At 37.9% G+C, this 16,592-nt stretch overlaps 1 protein-coding gene across 4 annotated transcripts in view; it reads left to right on the plus strand.

The window, feature by feature from the left end:
- The window catches only part of TOX (thymocyte selection associated high mobility group box), a 236,137-nt gene that overhangs the window by 122,981 nt on the left and 96,564 nt on the right, over positions 1–16,592 (plus strand). The window lies entirely within an intron of this gene.

Consider the following 16,592-nt stretch of genomic DNA (forward strand, 5'->3'; position numbering starts at 1 on the left):
AGATTTCATTTTAAGAATGCCTTTTTGAAGAATAAACCTGTATGATTGAACTAGCTTGGCTAGGTTCTGTAGGTAGCTTTGAGTAACAGTGTTTGATTAAAAGTTGTGGGGGTGGGAGAGGGCAGGAGGAATATTCTTTTTTAACCTCTGTATCCAAAAAAACGGTCTTGACAGGTTTAGCAGTACTTTTAGATTAAAGCAACCAGGCATCATCTTGTTCATGCCTTGAGGGCTTTGAAGCACAAGGGCTAATTGAATTTGCTTGAAACTGTAGAACTACAAACTGTCTGAATGACTGCTGTTACGAAGCAGCTGCTACCTTTCAGAGAATCATTATGTCTGTCTTAAATAGTTTTAAACAAAGAATCTACCTCTGCATTTTCCAGCAGAGCCATTTTCCTTATGATGATATGCTATACACAGAGCCATGTATTTAAATCATTTCCTTTGGATTTTTAAAATGTAAGTGAAAAAGAAGGTTGCATGTTTAACTCAACTTCTGCACATAAGCACAGCATTGGAGAGAGCATTCTTAAAAAGACACTAAATATTTGCTTTAAAAGGTGATAGCGCACATGCTGGTAATCTCAAGGCTGGGCTTCTGCAATGCCCTTTACATTGGGCTACCTCTGTACCAAGTTTGGAAACTCCAATTTGTTCAAAACATGGCAACCAGACAGGTTAAAGGAACATTCATATTACACCCATATTGAAGTCACTCCACTGGTTGCCATTTCGTTTTCAGGCAAAGTACAAAGTGTTGGCTTTGACTTTTAAATCCCTACTTGGTTTGGGTCCAGGCTACCTATAGGATCACCTTCCTCTGTACAATTTATGGCTCCTTAGGACACTGAGGTTCTTTGTGGGATGTTTACTCCAACCAGCCAAAACCTGACCAGCAATCACCCAGAGCACCTTTTTATCAGTCACCCCAAGACCTGCCAGAAGAGCTCCGACAGCTAAATAAATAAATAAGCTGTCAGAATATAAAATAGAATTGAAGATGTATCTCTTCCAGCAGGCCTACACAGTCAACTCTGAATTATAAATTTTGAATTTACATTCTATTACTGCCATATGTTGATTTTCTACCCTGTGTTTGGTGTATGTTTTATTTGTGTATTTTATTGTATGTATTTTATGTTCATACGTTTTGACTCTGTTGTACCCCACCTCAATCCATGAGAAGATGTGGGTAACAAATAGAAGTTATTATTGTTATTATTATTATTATTATTATTATTATTATTATTATTATTATTAGCAGCAGCAGCAGCAGCAGTAGCAGCAGCTAAGGTCAAAGGCCAATATATAGAATAATCATATTTTAGTAGTCTGCTTCTACTATTATCTACAGTTCAATCTGACAAGAAAGAAGGCGGCCTATTGATGAAAAATGTATATGTTGCTTCTTGTGAATTAAACTTTCAGCATGAAAAATAATATGAATGTGCAACAAAAGGCAAACTCAAATTCCCTATGTTTGTAAGAATGTGTTTGTATGCAGGGAAGCATTGTTGTCTCTTATTTTAAGGCTTTTAAAATCAATTTATTACCTCTAGGCTAACATAAATAAAAACTCATCTGTCAGTCATGAAAAGTAGAACATCAAACATCTGCATAGCTTAGTAATCCAAAACAACTTGCCTCACAGCATCACTTGACAATTATCATTTCTGTTCAATTTTCAAATCGGTACTTGCTTTGGGACTTATGTACTAAGTTGCTAAGTAGCAACATATGGCTCACTACTGTTCCTGTGATGTTGCTGCAAGCAAACAGCATAATTCTAGAGTTGAAATGATTTCTGCAGAAAGCCATTCTTGGAAATGAGCCAGAAGATAACTATACCATAAAAATTAATGATATTCTTTTAGCGTGTCCCAAAAGACTTTCTGATGCTGTTAGGCTTGTGTATATTTTATATATGTAAATATTGTAGCCTTGGTGACAAATACATAGTGTAATCCTCAGTATTCCAGCACATTTTAAAACATTTTCTGCTTCTACATTTTCATTATTTCATACCAAAATACAACATTTCCATGTATTATTAAAATTTCCAGTGATGATATTTTAAATTAGCAAGGACCTTATAGCATACACCAGATAGTTTTCTAACAGTTTCTTTCATGGTCATCATATCTGTCTCTTAGTAACGTCTACTGTCTAAGGCTCCTTCCACAGAGCTGAATAAAATCTCACATTTTCTGCTTTGAATTGGAATATATTACAGTGTGGACTCAGATAACCCAGTTCACAGAAGTTACTGTGGGATATTCTGGGTTATATGCTATGTGGAAGGGCCCTAAGATGGTGATAGGACACATCGCAGAACATCCCACTTCCAATGCGGAAGTCTATTCAAACTCTAGTATCTTCTGGAAAGTAAAGAAACCTTACATGGTGAAATGTTAATAATGTTTACAGGGTAAGATAATCCATCTAGGAGAACCACACCCAGGGGCGGCTCAACCCATTACGCAAAGTAAGCATTTGAGTATAATTGATTTTGCCCAGGGACGCTCTTGAGGCACTCTTGGGGGAAAATAGACTTTGACATATGCGAGTTGTAGTTACTGGGATGTATAGTTCACCTACAATCAAAGAGCATTCTGAACTCCACCAATGATGGAATTGAACCAAATATGGCACACAGAACTCCCACGATGAACAGAAAATATATATCAGTGATTGGTTGGGGGGGAGGGGGGATACTGTTTGCTTACCGTCGAAAATTACCTAGGGCCGCCTCTGACCACACCGGTGATAGAGCTCTACTTATCCATTTTCAAAAATCCCTAAATACCTGGATTTGCTATATGTAAACAGAAGGGTATAACTATAACTAATGGTTTGAGTGTTAGACTAGGATTCCTGGAGTTCTCCTTCCATCTTTGGAAAATCACCATATGACCTTGGGAAAGACATATTCTGGCAACCTTAGAAGAAGGCAGTGGCAAAGCTCTTGCTGAAATGTTCTTAGTCTCCCTACTGCTGCCGATACAGCTATTGATATTTGTTTATTTATAGCTTGCCAGGATCCCTTGATTTAGCAGATTTAGTCAACCCCAGTTAGTGCTATTTGAATCCACATTTAGTTTTGGAGAAAGAAAGTGAGTTGTAACCAGTGGCTCTTATTTATTTATTTATTTTAAAGTTTTATATACCGACCTTCTCACCTCTCTTGAGGGACTCAGACCGGTTTCCAACCATAATATCACATACAGTCAATAAAACATCATAATTCATATTACAATAAAACATTAAAACAGCAATTACATTCAATAACTACAATGGTCAGTCGTCACACTAAAATCGTTGTTCATCATCCTCCATCCATATCTCAGGGTGTTGGCTCACTCGTCGAATGCCTGTCTCCATAACCACGTCTTTACCTGTTTCCTGAATGTCAGGATAGAAGGGGTGGTTCTGATCTCCAGTGGGAGAGAGTTCCAGAGTCGAGGGGCCACCACCGAGAAGGCCCTGTCCCTCGTCCCCACCAGACGCGATTGCGAGACAGGTGGGACCGAGAGCAGGGCCTCTCCAGACGATCTTAATAATCTTGATGGTTCATAGGGGAGAATATGTTCAGAGAGGTTAACAGGGCTGGAGTTGTTTAGGGCTTTATAGGTTAACACCAGCACTTTGAATTGTGCTCGGAAGCTAATTGGCAGCCAGTGGAGCTGGTGTAACAGCAGAGTGGTGTGCTCCCTGTACCCAGCACTTGTTAGTAGTCTGGCTGCAGAGCGTTGGACTAGCTGCAGCTTCCAGGCAGTCTTCAGAGGCAACCCCACGTAGAGAGCGTTGCAGTAGTCTAAATGGGATGTAACCAATTAGCTTGACCCATTAGCTAAGGAAATTGCTTGAGCCTAAGGGCCCTTCTACACATACTGTTAATCCTGGAAATAACCAGGTTAAAAGGGGTGGCGGAAGCTAAACAAAGTTTAGCTAAAGTGCAGGTAGAATCAGGTTAAGAGCCAAAAAGCACATGCAAAAATGTGCGTTTAAAACGTGATTCTGCCAGAAAAAAAGTGCAATTTTGCATGACTATATATCCCTGCAGTTTCCTTCTCTTCCCCCCTGTATAGACTGCTCCAGCACACATGCGCTTTTTAAAAGCCTGAAACAGCTGATCGTGTTGTCAAACAGACACACAGGAGGTTCAAAGGAAGCACAAATGGAGAGCAATTAAAATTCTCTGAAACTCTTTTATACTTTATATTCTTAAACAGAAGTTGAATTAAGAATTGGTAGAAGAGACAGATGTGCATATGAGATCCCTATTATGCGCTGGATCTCATATGCAAATCTGGTTCTTGTTTTATTTTAAGATATTTGCATGTTGTGCATGTATGGTCCAGTGCATAACGGAGGGATTTCTTTTTTTAAAAAAACTTCCACTGGATGTCCCCTGTCCACCCTCCATCTTGATCTGCTGCAGAGGAAGGCTATGAGGAAGGTGAGAAACTATAGCCCAGGATTGACAGGTCTGTATGTGAAGTTGCTGTCAGGTCCGGGGAGTTTTTGACTCATCTCTGGAAGCACCCTTAGAAGCACTAGTTTTAAACATTAAATACACAAACAGCTTAAAACGGATGATCACTTCTTAAAAGTAGGTTTAAAACCAATGACAGTTAAAACAGCCAAACCAGAAACTTCTAGTTTTCAGATTTGAATACCATGCAAAACAACACTAACTGCTGGAAACTGAAAAAAGGATGGGAGTTCCACAGAATGCTACAGCAGCAAAAGCCATGTCACCTATACCAGTCCTAATAGTTTTCTCTTCTAGTAATGCTGTTGATCAGTGGGTTTTGTGTCCCAGAGGGTACAGCTTTTGTTTCTCTGCCTCTTTCCCATAATATATGTTTTAAATAGGCTTATAGCAGATTTCCTACACTTTATAGTTGAATCAAAGCCTCAGAGCACAATTACTCATTGTTGTGGTTGAAGGCTATACCTCATTATAAAGATATATTAATTTAAAACACTGTATGTTGTCTATGATATGTTATAACAACCTTTTTCAGCTGTAACAAGAGCTGGTTTCTATATTAATCAATACTACAAAAATAACAAAAGCTATTAGTTTTTCACAAAGAAAGCAAACAGAAAATCAATCATCTGAAGATAAATTCTCAGTTGCAGTGTAGGGGTTATTTCTGCCTGCTTCTAATGTCCATTCTGTCTTTGCTGGAAGTGGAACATCATACCCTTGGATGGCTAATGGCTATCCAGTGTAAAATGTCCTTTCAAATACAGTATATGCCTCTTTTGTACTCTTTGTACAAACTCACTTGTACAAATAGCTTTCAGGTTATAAAATGTAGGTTCCATTCAAGGAAACTTTCCAGGGCAATAGTTGTACATGGGAAAACAATAACTATGGGAAATACAGAATGAACTCCCATCAGTAAAATGGCTGGCTGAGTCTATTTGTGAGCATTACATACTTTTGGACCACTTATTAGGCAAACAGTACAAACCTGTTCCCCGTGGCAGAGGTTCCTGCTGTAAAGGCAGCTTGACCTATTGACCTCTGACCCAGCGAAACAATAATGATAGCATGCTATAGATTAATCTGGTTAGTCCCACAATGTCTGGCATCTCAACAAGCCCAAACTAGTTACTCAAGCCCGTCTTCAGCATAGCATTCAAATGAATACTTTGTGCAGTCCCAGAGGTATTCATTACAGACAAAATTGCTCTTGCTGCCTTGCATACAAGCTGAGTTTTCAATGGGAAATGAAAGGCTGCCTGGAAAAATAGGACACCTAATTAAGTTAAACTACAGTACCATTTGGCTTGACATCTTCATTACTCAAAATTAAAAAGATGCTTCACTTGAGCACACAACTTACTATTGTTTATGTTGTTGCCTTAAATTGGCATCTTACATAGCAGTCTGTTTTGCAGAATTATATCTTTTAATAGCTCGCATATTTCTTGCAGTTTATAAAAATGTCTGAAAAGCTACCAGAGGTACTCATAACAGTCTATATAATTTAAGTACAGAAAGTCTCATATCCAATTAAAACAGGAGTGGAAAATGTGTGATGTTCTATATGTATTGTTGGATTGGAGCTCCCATCATACCTCACCATTAGTTCTGCTGCATCTGGCTAATGGGATTTGCAGTACAAGAGCACATAGATTGCCCATCCAAACAAAAGACTCAAACCTAAATTAATTTGTTAGACCCAAGTAGAATAGATCCATTAAATCAGTGGGGATTTAAAAAGTCAACAATTACATAAATGTCATTAATTCAGTTGCCCATTCTAATTTGGACTAACAATTTGATTTATATTTCAGATTTATTTATTTATTTGATTACCACACTTTTATCTTGTCCTTTGCAGCCCAAAGGTAACTCAGGGTGGCATACAGATTGGCAACAATTAGATGCCAAACACACATAAATACATAATTTAAAACAGGATAAAATTCATATAAAAAGCAATTTAAAACTATAAAAATCAATTACTTTCCGGGTTTAAATCCATGTCCATTTGCATCATTAAGCCATTTTGCACCAGACTTTGTACTTTTGGTTTAACATTATATTGTAGGCTCTGGACACATTTAAAGATTTAAACCTCAGTTTTGTGGAATTTCTGCAAATATGTCTCTTACATTTTATTTACTTCAATATTAATCTCTGTCCTTTACCAACCTCTCAATAAATAAATAATGGTTGTTTGAAGTTTTAGCAAATGTCTTGTAGAATCTCTACCATCTCAGGATAAGGTGCATTATAAAACAGTTTGGTTGTGTTTTGTTATTTTGGTAATGGAACAAATTATATGGAGTCCAGGCAGTCCCCAAATTAAGAACAAGATAGATTCTGCAGGTTTGTCCTTAAGTTGTGGTGTTTGTTTTGCTGCATTTGCCCCTGTTCAGAAGATTTCACCTCACTTTCTGTCTCTGTAATAATTGGGTTTTGAAAAATTTGGCTTGTTGTAGGATTAGTGAGAAAGCTTCAGTGGAGACACATTTTCCCCATGATAATTCTTCCAGGAGAAAATTTCCCTTCTGTGGGGTAGATTTCTCTCACTTCCTGTTGTTTCACCCCCATTCTTAACTATGAGCTGTTCGTAAGTCAGATGTCTGTAACTCAGAGACTGCCTGTACGTAAAGCCACATCTGAATCTTCCTTGCTTGAGAAAACACTATGAAATTTATGGGGTCACCGTAAGTTAACCGACCATCAACTTGTGGTGAACCCATAACAAAAATTAAAATGGAAGTTTCTGTCAAAAAGAATAATTTCAGCCTGGGTGTGCCTTTGGAAAATAACTTTATTAATAGGTTATATGCATATCTCGAAATAAGTAGAATTCTAGTCATGAAAATGTTGCTATTTTTCCTATGTTTCTGATTTTCTACCTTCCTATTGTTTTTATCTGTACAGTTCTTAGTATTTTAATTTTCCTTTTTTGTCTCTGAAAATAGCATTTGAGCCAGTTTTCCAATCTTTGACTCAGCCCCTCCCCCCGGTCATCTCATGTTCTGAAACTAAACATAAATGTCATAGTTATGATGTTCCTTTTAAAAAGTGCCAAAATGCTTTAGTTTTATCCTTCAAACAATCCAAGAAGATAGACAATTATCTCTAAGCTGACTCTTATCAGGTCATTGAGCTAGGCAAACTGGAATGGACCTTGATATTTTTGCATGTAGACTTTTTGCCATACTATTGTGTTTCTAAATCACTGGTTCTTTGATGGCATATATGAACATTTTACACTTACAATTATGTTGAAAGAGTGCTTACTATAAGCATCTGTGGGTGTGTAATGATGTTGACTTGGGCAGAGAATTCATTTTTGCACTTGCTATTGCCTGGACAATACCCAGCTGTGAAATACAACAGGTTGCTTCATTTCAGCAATGAAGCAAGAGGCTAGAATGTATTGGAATTCAAATGAGGAAGCACTAGAAACAGCATATTACCCCAGAAACTAATAATTGTCATAGTATTTTGGAAGAATTAAATAATGGAATTATATTGAAAGTACAGCCTATTCCCATTCTCAGCTAATGTCTGGTTGGTTGCTGAGTATGAATGCAAGTGCTTTTTAAAAGTTCTACAATGCCAAAGAAAAATAACACATTACATAAAATATCACATGAGAAAACACCACATACTGTGTTCATGCTATTCTCTTTTCATTTCTACCTTGGATAAAGAATATGGGTTAGTGAATATTTGCCCTTCTAAAGTGTAATATTTTAAAATATTGCACTGCATAGTTATATTCTAATTCTACAATCCTATAGATATAGATATTTGGAGGCATGTCCCTGTGCATTAAATATAATTTACACCAACATGAATTTAGTGTTGGAGTTGAAGAGTACCTGAACACGGAAGTACTATGAACATAGAAAAATTAACATTTTTGTTGCCATTTCAGAGTCAAATATGCTAATGACGCATCTGACAGGTTAAATGTAGTGTATAATATCTATTGTTGCATAGAAGCATTGTTAATATTCACACATTTTAATGCTGTAGTTTAGTTACCACATTGTTTTTAATATTGTGTCATTGATCAAAGCAGATTCTGTGCTGTGCAACTCAGACTTTTGACATCCTGATCCTTCAAGCAATATTTGTAAGAAAGAGCCATTGATCACAATACATTGGCTCCCGACTGAAATATATTTATGATTTATTTATTTAACTTATTTATATCCCACCTTTCTCTACTCTGAAGGGGACTCAAGGTAGCTTACATATCACACCTCCTCAGTGCATTAAGTAACAATGTTAACTTAAAATAACCAGAATTAAAATTAATTCATAATAGAATAATTAACATTCTAAAGTAATCACGCCATCCAGAGTCATAGTCTAAGGCCACTCCATAGTCAAACTGCACATTTTCCACATTAAAAATACTGCACTGCCCTATTTCTCAAAAGCCTGCTCCCAGAGCCAGGTTTTTAACTGTCTTTCCGAATGCCAGGAGCAAGGAGGCTGCTCTAATATCACTAGGGAGGGAGTTCCACAACCGAGATACCACCTCTGAGAAGACTCTGTCTCTCGTCTCCCCAGCCACACTTCCTGAAAAGGTAGGACCGAGAGCAGAGCCTCCTCAGACTTAATCTCCAAGATGGTTCATAGGGGGAGATACGTTCAGACAAGTAGGTTGGGTCAGAACTATGTAGGGCTTTATAGTCTCGTGCTCAGTAGTAAACAAGCAGCTAGCGGAGCTGACGCAACAGGGGGATGGTATGTTCCCTGTACACCGCTCTGGTGAGCAACCTGGTTGTACCAATTGAAGTTTCTGACCAGTCTTCAAAGGCAACCCCACGTTGAATGCATTGCAGCAAGCTATACAGGATGTAACCAGAGCGTGGACCACCATGGTGAAGTCAGACTTTCCAAGATACGGGGGCAGCTGGTGCACAAGTTTTAATTGTGCAAAAGCTCCCCTGGCCACTGCCAAGACCTGGAGTTCCAGGTTCAGTGAATGAGTCCAGGATCACTCCCAGGATCACTCCCAAGCTTCAAACCTGCACCTTCAGGGGTAGAATTTTGATCTCTTCTAAATATATCACAAAACAAATGGAAGAAATGCTCTCAAAGAAATTTAAAGAAGAAAGTATGCATTGTGTGACCATTATTCTTGGAGAGTTATCTCAATCAGTGTTTCTCAAACTGTGCTCCTCCAGATGTTTTGGACTTCAGCTCCCAGAAATCATAGACAGCTTGCCAGTTGTTAGGAATTGTGGGTGCTGAAGTCCAAAACATCTGGGGGAGCACAGTTTGAGAACTCTATTCTGGTAATGGCAAGCGTAATGCTGTAGTTATGTCCCTATGATAAGGCTGAGCTGGATTACCCACATTTTGCCTTTACAAAATAAAATTGGATTGAGATTTGGGAGGAAATCCGATTTTTTTTTAAAAAAATGAGCATAACATGATTTGTCATGTTTCTTTGTCTTATATCTAAGAAACAAACTTTTTTCATGTCAAGCAGATCAAAATATTTGAATAGAGATACATTTTAGAATGAAATGAAAGAATACTCTGTGGTTGAAAATTAAATCCAAATTTTAATTTGGAGATTACTTTTATTAGAATATCAGTTTTTAAAATGTTTACAACACACAATTCCCTTGTATTTGTTGTTTCAGTTTGAGGGAACAGGCACTGAAAACGACTGACATACTAAATTTATCAAGACCTATGTCTGATATGTGTGAAATGCTGTGATTATCCAGCTCTTTTATTCCAGCAGGATTTAACTTCTTCTTAATGAAATAATATGAGTACCTCAATTTTTATCGTGACCATCTGTAGAATCACTTGTAGTACTTACTTCAGTTTCACATTGAGGCAAATCTGACTCAAATCTACTTGAGCACATTATCATTCTCAAAAAGACCTCTTTTCTTTTGGAAAGAGAAACATGCCACACATAAAGCTCCTTCTTTAATTGTATTTGGTAATTTATGTTATTAAGGATTTTTTTGCAAGGAAAAAATTCAGCAGGAAAAAATTTAAGCATATGGACATTTTCTGGAAATGTTTCCCTACAGTAAAATATACGACTTGTGCTTAAAATTATCTAAGTAGATTGATCTGAAAATTGGCAGATAAGCCAGTTTTGAGGATGGCCCATGCTCAAAACTGGACTCGCCGCTGAGCCTGGAACCCCAGGTCTCGGCGGTGGCCGGGAGAGCTTTTGCGCATTTAAAACTTGTGCACCAGTTGCGCCCGTACCTTGGGAAGTCTGATCTGGCCACGGTGGTCCACGCTCTTGTTACATCCCGGATAGACTACTGCAACGCGCTCTACGTGGGGTTGCCCTTGAAGACTGTTCGGAAACTCCCAACTAGTCCAGCGTGCGGCAGCCAGATTGCTCACCGGAGCGACATACAGGGAGCATACCACCCCCCTGTTGTGCCAGCTCCACTGGCTGCTGGTTCAATTCCGAGCACAATTCAAGGTGGTGGTCTTAACCTACAAAACCCTATACGGTTCTGGTCCAGTGTATCTGTCCGAACGTATCTCCCTTTACGTCCCACCTCGGAGTTTGAGATCATCTGGGGAGGCTCTGCTCTCGACCCCACCACTCTCACAAGTGAGGCTGATGGGGACGAGAAGCAGGGCCTTCTCAGTGGTGGCCCTCCACCTGTGGAATTCACTCCCGAGGGAAATCAGAACAGTACTAACCCTCCTCTCCTTCAGGAGGAGGGTGAAGACATGACTGTGGAACCAGGCTTTTGGGCAACCAGGCAATTAGATAAGACAACCAAATAAGACAATCAGATGTATAAGATCAGCAGGATTGTCGAAATGGAACCAAAATAGATCTTTGAGTTAATGTACACTGATGGGTAGGAGGAAGATCTAGGTTTGTATTGTTTTATTGTTTTTATCATTTTATTGATTTTATTGGATAATGCTGAATTGTGGGTCCCCTTCGGGGTGAGAAGGGCGGGATACAAGAACCATAAATAAATAAATAAATAAATAAATAAATAAATAAATAAATAAATAAATGCTGAATGAGGCAGGGAAAAAAAGAAATAGCAATTAATATAACTTTAAAGTTTGACTAGTGATATACAATACTTTAATAGATACTGCCCAATTTCTCAGTTCCACTGATTCTAATGGTGTTGGATTTGCCAACCAATTGCTCTGTACTTCGTCAACATAGATCATGAAGGAGATCTAGCATCTTTTGTTCCCTAGACAATCTTTCTAAATTTACAAACCCCCTCAATTTATGTAAATTCATACTCTCCTCAGTTTACAAGTTTATAATCACCCTGTTGAAAACTAAACCTCACTCCTGCGTTTCCATAGGAGAGTTTTTTTATGTAATATTGAGGGTGTTCCATGGCACCTAAATGGCCCAAAGCAGGCAACATTTGCTCATGTAAGGTAGTAAATTTTAAGTTTTAACATGTGTCTTAAAATGCTATTTTTCTTATTGAGTTTGTTTTGAAGTTTGTATGTAGCTGGTGGTCTCCAGCTGTTCAGGTGACATGGTTCGAATCATGTCAGCCTAAGCATTGTTTGACTGGAATCCTGTCAATGAAAACCTTTTGTTCAGTTGAGGTGGAGCAGTGGTAAGGGAACAGGACCAAAAGCTACCTGTTTACTTCATCACACTAGAGAAAAACTCCACTTAAATCTGGTTTCTGCCTACAGTAGAATTCCGTGGTTTGCAGGTTAGTGAGGCTGTTAAAGGCTCCTCCCTAAACTAAAAACCCTAGAATTCTGCAGGAGGCAGAAATCTGATTTTAAGTGGATTTTTTCTCTAGTGTGATGTGACCTTCTATAAAGCTACCCTGCCAACTGACAAGCAGTTTGGGAATTGGGATATCTGTATATATGTATGTGCCTGTTTCCAGGCTGTCTGTTGACCTATGGGGACCTGACTCAGGAGAAAAGTGGGATAGAAATAAATAAATAGTAATAATTTTCCAGGAGATTTGCTTGTGGTTCCCTTTTGCAGCTCTAACGGGATTTGGGGGCTAAAGTTGAGGACCCCAGCATAGCCCACCTAGAATGCATCTACACTGCAGAATTAATGCAGTTTGACACTCATTCTAATTGCCATGGCTCAGTACTATGCAATTCTGGGAGTTGTAGTTTGGTGAGGCGCCAGCATTCTTTGGCAGAGAAGACTGAAAACCTTGTAAACTATTGTCCCTATGAGTCCATAGCATTGAACCATAGCAGTGAAAGTGGCATCAGACTACATTATTCCAGTGCAGATTCACCCAAGGACTTTGGAATCATCTAAGATGCACCTATACTGTAAGCATGTATGTTGTCTGGTAACACAGAATACCATTCTACAATTTATGGAATCCTTGGATTTGTAGTTTGGAGAGGCACCAGTCCTCTTAGGCAGAGAAGCCTAAAGACCTTGGGTTGTAGGTTTTTCCGGGCTATATGGCCATGTTCTAGAGGCATTTTCTCCTGACGGATGCTTGCCATAGATGCAGGCGAAACGTCAGGAGAAAATGCCTCTAGAACATGGCCATATAGCCCGGAAAAACCTACAACAACCCAGTGATTCCAGCCATGAAAGCCTTCGAGCCTAAAGACCTTGTCGAACTACAATTCCCAGGATTCCATAGCATTGAGCCAGGTTAAGTAAAACAGTGTCAAGCTGCATTCATGTTACATCATAGATCCACCCAAGGAAGATGAGTCAGGATAAGCAGGAGAAACTCCTTGAGGGAAGGGTTACCTTTCTCTCTCTCTCTCTTTTTCAGTTGTTGGAAGATTTGGTGTCCTAACACTTGGGTTTTTAAAGAAGCAGCTCTAAGCAGGCAGCAACCGTAATGCATATCTTTTTTGGCCAAAATTTAAAGAGTTCACTTTTTGCAGCTGCTCATAACATTTGCCAGCAAATATGTTTTTTGGTTTCAGGGTTTTGAAAATTGAGGTTTGCATTACATTTAATGCCGCACAAGATTTGAGTAAATACAGCAATAATGCATGTGGAAAAGTTCTTGATGTAACAATGACACTTTTTGCTGAGGTATGAAAAAAACTTGTTTTGCATACTATTGCATTGCTGTAGGAAACTGTGAAAGGAATTTGATATGGTATGCTTAATTAACAACGAACACTTATTTTGTTTGGAAAGTCTTGAAATCACTGCTTTTTTAAAAAATCTGTTATGCAGCAATCAACGTTCTCTTGGTTTTGTAGTGGAAAATTAATGTTTTGCTTCAAGCACTGCCCTTTATCTAATGAAAATTAAAGAAATTGATGAACATTACAGGCACAAAATGTACCTTCTGCTGCAATATGTTCTTGATGATTTCTGCTTGATAAATTAATATATTGTGTGTTTTTAAAATGAGTGTGATTTATTGCTGTTGTCTACCCAATAAAGAAATACAAAACATCCTTTAAAAGAACATTGAATTGAACATAGTGATAGGCTATTTGACAGTTCTTGCTGAGTGTTAGATGATTTATATTTCTGATTGAGGAGCTTTATGGACCAGTTTTTTTAATGCCTTGTGAAAAACACCAAGCAACAAATGCACATTGGGATTTAAAATTAAGATCCTAACATATACATGTTTCCATTTACGTCTTACTCCTTTTTTTTAAAGCAAATCATACTAACATTCTTACTTCTAGTTGCATGTATTTTAACTCCACCTAACTCACTGCAAGATTTGCATTTATAATTGACTTTAACTTGAAATACTTGACTCTCCCAATATACTCAGCATTTGATGTTATGTTCTTTCTGATTGCCATTATTGAACCGGTGGGGATGAGAGACAGGGCCCTCTCAGTGGTGGCCCCTCGGCTGTAGAACTCCCTTCCCATTGACATCAGGCAGGCCCCATCTCTTCTGGTTTTCAGAAAAAAGCTAAAGACCTGGCTGTGTACACAAGCATTTGAAGAATAAGTTTATATGGATTCCGGCACAGTCTGAATAAGGATTATGAACAAGGATAATGGTTGAACAGAATTTCATGAATAGGAATGTGCTTGCATGTTTCTGCATCCAGCCTCCTATTCTGAATTCTCATTGCAGATAGAAGTTCTAATTTGCTGGGGTTCATTAAGAATATACATTTGTTTTTGTTTGTTCAGTACTCCAAAGAACCTTTTAAAGACTCATGTTCTACTCTATACACACAAGGATTGGCAGCAAAGACACACACACACACACACATAAACAATGGAAAAAGCAGAAAGAAAACGTTCTTCTCCAACCCTCATAACCAAACAAAAGCAGGAACAAACAAAATGGCAAGAGAAATGTAGCCAGATCCCATGCTGGTGGTCCCCCTATGCCAGATGCAAAGGTTCCTTGTTCCATTCCCACAGAGATGATCAGTTGTGCTCCTCCATCACAGAGTTGGAGTTTGTGTGACCAAGATCCCCCTTATCATTCAGAGGAATTAAGAGTTATCATAGAATATAATCAAGCTTGTTGCTTTTATTGTTTTTGTGATGTCTTATACTGTTAATGTTTTTTATCTATTATGTTTTATGTATACTGATTTGTTGGAAACCGCGTTGAGTCGCCAATTGGCTGAGAAAGGCGGTATACAAATACAGTAAATAAATAAATAATAAATAATAAATAAGCTTGTCAATGTCCTTCCTGTGCATTATGGCTTTTCTTCAGTTCTAAGGAGAATTTTTGTTGAGTTTTTTTTAATCCACATAATTAATCAGAGACGAATTTTGCATGGAGAAATCAAGGCAGCACAGGGTGGGGTGTCCTGTATATCAAAATACTTATATTTGTTCAAGAATGAGAAAATAGGTGATAATTCTTTATATTCCCAGCATATCACTAGATACTTTCAGAGCATAGTTTGGTTACAGTAAAATGCTCTATCATTTTTATTGAAGAACAGAGAACTGAATGATGAAGAACGCATAGCAAAATGTGAAAAATTGAAAAGAAGAAGGAGATGGTGATGTTGAAAACCCAAAACCAATTTTCTGTAGAAATTTCCATCATTTGTTTTGATGACACTCAACATATTTCAGATGGTTCATTGTTATTTAGAAAATCATTACTCTACTTCTGTTGGTCATTTACCATCTGCCTAATTAACACCAGCAGCCAGCAGAAAATGGAAAACAGAACAATCAAATTATCATTTAGGAGAATGACTTTACATTGATTTGTATGTAAAAATAATAACAGTCTATTCTTCGATCGTAATCTGCAAAGTATTTACAAGTTCATAACCTGATGCAGCTGAGCAAAGCATGCATTGAAACAACACTCTGGAAACCCGTCTGTTTTTCAGATTGTGACCCTTGAATGTAAATTCTATGTGTATTGAATTCAGGCCATATCCATTTAGTGAACCTGTATGCATTAGTTCTGCTTTTTGACTACAAAACCACAAAAGCTGCTGTTCCATGCAGACTGCAGGTGCTGTGAAAGCTGTTCACAGGATTGGTTAGCAACAGATGATGCTGTCAATACTGTTCACTTTCTTCATTCAAATGGTGATAGAAACTGGTTGTTTAACATAATATTAACCATATGGGTATGTGCAGAACTTAGAAAAGTTCCATTTTTGCCTTAAAATTTCCAGAGTCCCACAGCCAATTTGGCCATTGGCCAAACTAATTGGGGGATTCCTGGAGTTGTAGTACAAAAGAGGGATTTCTTTAAGTGCTGGTGGTACATGCAGTTGACATGGCTACAGCTGAATCATGGCTCTCTGTGTATTACGTGCAGTTCATTCTTTCTGGGTCAATTTTGTACTACTATTCTAGGAGATTAAATTCAATTTATAAAATTAATAGTAGATCAGAAAGACCTCATAAGACTCTGCCACTCAACAGTAAAAATAATGTAGGCAGGAGAAGAAATCTTGTTTTTGAATGTTTCACTAAGGTGCACAGAAGAAGAAGAAACATCCATTCTTGTTCTTGTGAAAACATATGCAGTCCAATGAAGAAACTTAGAAAATTCTAATTGGCCTTTGAATTTAGTTGCTATGGTGGAGATAATTTCTAATGAAATCTGTGAAAATATCAGTTTTTTCTTATTCCATACATAATAGTGCAACTGCTTTATTACAGTGTATAAGTGTTTAACATGTTC

The sequence above is a fragment of the Anolis sagrei genome, chromosome 4, assembly GCF_037176765.1.
Source record: "Anolis sagrei isolate rAnoSag1 chromosome 4, rAnoSag1.mat, whole genome shotgun sequence".
In the NCBI taxonomy this organism is placed as follows: Eukaryota; Metazoa; Chordata; class Lepidosauria; order Squamata; family Dactyloidae; genus Anolis; species Anolis sagrei.